Source organism: Pteropus vampyrus, unplaced genomic scaffold (genome assembly GCF_000151845.1).
Source record: "Pteropus vampyrus isolate Shadow unplaced genomic scaffold, Pvam_2.0 Scaffold33, whole genome shotgun sequence".
Lineage (NCBI taxonomy): Eukaryota > Metazoa > Chordata > Mammalia > Chiroptera > Pteropodidae > Pteropus > Pteropus vampyrus.
The window spans coordinates 6,250,478-6,255,378 of NW_011888814.1; positions in this window are offsets into that span (position 1 = coordinate 6,250,478).

Genomic DNA, 4,901 nt, shown 5'->3' on the forward strand with positions numbered 1-4,901 from the left:
ACTTGACCTTGGATCTGTCATAGAATTCATCTTCCAGAAGCCAAGTAGAATGGCTGCCCTCTTTTCTTTACTCATTTCATTTATATTCTTGATTATTTCCCCTAGATTTTCTTTTATTTATGTAGATGAAAATGCAAATCACAACAATGGCACAGAGCTTTATACCGCTGTGCCTGTACTTGTATGATCAAACTTTCGATTTGTCTTTACTAAGGTGAGCTCTCCCTCCTCAGGTCACTCATTCTTCCTTTGAAATATGTTTGTAAAGAATGAAAAATATATTCTCACTGGAATTCATTTAATTTTTTTTCTAGTTTTCCAAAATACTTCAGTATTATTTACTCAGGGAAAATAGCTTGTACCAACACTGCTTGTTGAATCAGTTTTGGAATGTCATGGGACGTAATTGAAATTTCTCATGCACAATATTTACTCCAAAGAGGGTAGGGCTTAGTTTGTGATAATCTTTTCATAAAAGATGTTATCAAAACAAATTAGTTATCCAAAATGGAATAAATACATATACATGTATATATATGTAGCTAAAAAACTACATGAAAGTGGCATACTACTTACTAAAATGGGAATATGTAAAATTTAATGTTAATAAGTTTAATTAATTTTTAAAAGAGTATAAACTTTTTACTGAATTAGTTTCTATATGCTTAGGTTTTAAATCACAAAACTATATTTCACCAGTTTAAATTTGAAAATGGAAGTGCTTCATAGAAATTTTAAAGGTCAATGTAATTTTATTTTAGTTCTTTTAAAGTATTTAACATTTCTTATTTTCTTGAGCTAAGGTTACCTATATATTTTTTGATACTATCAGTCTAACTTTTCTTCGGCAAATTTTGTGTATTAGAGGAATCCCTTATAAGGCCAGGATAGCTGCTGACCATTAATCTTCTTTTCTACTATAACTTTTAAAAAGCTTTATACATGTTGTCTTTTTTCCATTTAGAAGATTCTATATTTTTCTTGTATTTTTAAACTATCACAAACTTTTAAAAACCAGGAGGTAGCGTGTAGAAAAGTATAAAATTATTTTATTCCTAAATGATTTGATAATAAATTAACCTAGTGCCCGTTATTCCTGAATACTTTAGTGTGAATTTTTTACAAAAAAGGACATTCTCCAATATAACCACATTAGTACCAACATAATAATGAAATTTACAGTGATATATTACTATTATCTAATCTTTAGAGCCCATTCCCTCTCACCAGTTACCTTACTAATATTCTTTATAGAGAAAGTATCCACTTCATACTTGCATATTGCATTGAAATGCTCAATTTCTTTAACTTCCTTCATTCTGAATCAGTTTCGTATTTTTTCCTTAACTTTCAGGAGCTTAATATCTTTGAAAATTGCAGTCTAATTATTTTGAAGAATGTCTCTAAATATAAATTTGTTTGATATTCTCATGATTAGATTCAGACTACAACTTTTGTCAAGAATGTCGCAAGAGAGTGCTGCATGGTCTTTATTATATCTTATCAAGTAGCATAAAATTTTCATTTGTACCATTATTGATGATGTTCACTTCGATCATTTGATTAATGTGGCCTCTGCCAGACTTCTGAAAAGTTATTTTTGCTCCTTTGTAAATATGGTTTAGAGAGAGGGACTTTGAAATAAATATTGTTACTCATCAAACATACAATTATTTATTTTCTCTTCTTTCTGTATGACGGGTGAAGAAAATCTCAGTTTGCTTAGGACTGAGGAATTTCTCTGTACTCAGAACTTTCAATGCTAAAACTGGAACAGTATTGTGTATATGTACATGCATATATCTTCATGTTTACAAATGTTTCCATTTATATTGAATAAATACATAAAAATGAAAAGGCTGAGAATTATTACAGGTGTGCATTTAATATTTTTAGGAAACTTCCAAATATTTTTCCAGAGTATTTATACCATTTTAATTTCCTACCAGCAATTCATTACAGTTCTAGCAGTATACCATTCACTATAAAACTTTATATAAACGATCCTTATAATTTTAGCCATTCTAATAAACGTATAGTGGTATGGGATTATGATTTTGATTGGCATTACCTTGACGGCAAGTGATCGATATTTTTTCTGTTTTATTGGCCAACTTGTCTATCCAGATATTTGTATATTTTAAAGTGAAGTGTTTGCTTTCTTCTAATTGATTTTTAAGAACACACAATAAAATATACAGATGACGTTATTGAATTGTACACTTGAAACCTATATAATTTTATTAACCAATTCACCCCAATACATTTAATAAAAAAAGATTTCTTTATACATTCTGGCTACAAATATTATCTGTCACATACATGTACTAAAATTACTTACTCTCATTTTGAAGCTTGCATTTTCGTTTCTTTAATGACATCTTTTGAAGATGAAACACTTCCATTTTAATAGATTCCAATTTATCAGTTTTTCAATTATGACTTCATTTTTTGTGTGCCCTATCTTCCCAAGGCACAGAGTTGTTCTCTTGTTTTCTTCAGGAAGTTTTGTAATTTTAGCTTTTAAATTTAGGATTTGATCCATATGTTTATTTATTTCCCCAAATGTATTACTAAATGGTTTCAGCACTTTTTATTTTTTTAATTTTTTTTTTGGCAAAACTTGTGTTTTGCCATTGAATTGCCATGACATCTCTGTTGGAAATTAATTGAAAATATATGAGTTGGTCTATGTCCATATTCTATTCCTCTAATCTATGTGCCTATTCTTTCACCAATACCATACTGTTTTGATGATTGGATTTATATTAATTGAAATTGGGTAGTGCCATCAGACAACTATACATGTCTTTTTCAAAACTCCTTTGGCTCTTCTAGGTCATTTGTATTTCCATAAAATTTTAGAATCATCTTAATTTCTCCAAAAATATCTGTAGTAATTTTGATAATTATTGTCTTGACTCCTTAAGATGATCAGCTTTCCCAAAATATAACAAGGTATATGTGATTTTAGTGTTCTTTTTTTGAGTCAGTGATGTTCTGTATTTTCGGTATAAAGATATTGCATGGTTTTTGCAAACTTATTTCTGAGTGTTTTATTTCTTTTTTTCTATTGTGAATGACATTTTAAAATGTTACTTTCCAGTTCTCTGCTAGTTTAGAAAGCATACAGTTCCTTTTCTACAAATGGAATATAGTTATAGTTACTATTTTAATGTTCTTTTGTATCACATCATGTTTCATACTTGAGTCAGTTTTTATTTATTTTTTATTATAATCATGAGTCATACTGTCTTCTTCTTTGCCTGCCTGATGGTTTTTACTGGGATGCTGGACAATATGGTTTCTTTGGGTTCTGGATATTTCTGCAGGCTATAAATATTTTTGAGTTTATTCTGGGATGCTGTTATCTTACTTGGAAAACAACTTGATACTTTCAGGTCTTGCTTTTAAGCATTTAGATGGGATCAGTGCATTATTTCATCTATGATTTGCCCTCACATCAGAGACAAAACCCTTTTGAGTACTCTAGTCAGTGTCCCACGTAACATGAGATTTTCTAATCTGGCTGTTGTGAACAGACATTTTTCTTGGTAGTTTGTTAGTTGAGATTTTTTTTTCTTTAATCTTTTCAGGTTACTCTTATTATTCTATTATCTAAAAGTGTTTTTACTTCATATTCATTCTTGAAAAATATTGTCACTGAATATAGACTCCTAAATTGACACTTTTCTTCTTTTTATTTAAGTACTACAAAGATATTGTTCCACTATTTTTTGACCTCCATGATATCTGATAAGAGGTAAGGGATCATTCTCATGTATTTTATGTTCATATTATTTGTAATTTCTATATGAATGCTTTTCTATTACTTCCCTTTTCCTAAAATATTTCTACTTTTTTAAAACTCACCTTAGCTCTCTCTTAAGTTTCCCCCCATGTCTTTATAACTGTTATTTGTGACAGGATTGGTATATTAAAAATTTGCATCCCATTAGAGGTATCTCATTTTGTATTGAGGCAGGGAGATGACAGAGTCAGGGAAATGACATATTCAAAGTATTAGAAGAAAAAGACTATCAACCAAGAATTCTGTTCCTGGAAACTGTTGTTTTAAATGTAGTTGTTAATTGGAATCTCAAAGGCAACTATTAAATATATGACTCCAAAAATATAGAAAAGACACAACAGAGGGACAAGAATTATATACTAGAAAACATCTGCTTAAAATAAAAGAAAGTGGTAATGGAGAAATAGAGGAAAAATGTATGATATATTAAAAAAAAAAGTGCAAAATGGGAAAAGTAAGTCCTAGCATACCATTAGTTTCATTGAATGTAAATGGATTAAACACTCAAATCAAAAGTTAAAGATTGGTGGAATTGGTTTTAAAAAGGCAGATCACTATATCCTATCTGTAAGAATCAAACTTTAGATTAAAGAGAGCTGGAATTCAAAATGGATGAAGGACCTGAATATAAGACCTGAAACAATAAAATGCAGAGAGGAAAACATAGGAACTAAACTCAAAGTCCTTGGACTTAAAGAGGATTTTATGTTTTTAACCTCAAAAGTAAGGGAAGTAAAGGCTAAAATAAATGAATGGGACTACATCAAACTAAAAAGCTTCTGCTTAGCAAAAGAAATCGTCAACAAGGTAAAGAGACAACCATCCAAATGGGAAAATATATTTGCAAGCAACACCTCTGATAAGGGCCTAATTCCAAAATATACAAAGAACTCATACGACTCAATAACAACAACAAAAAAACCAAATGATTCAATCAAAAAATGGACAGAGGACCTGAGGAGACACTTCTCCCTAGAGGACATACAAATGGCCAACAAACATATGAAAAGATGCTCAACTTTACTAGCTTAGGGAAATGCAAATCAAAACCACAATGAGATACCATCTCACATCTGTGAGAATAGCTATA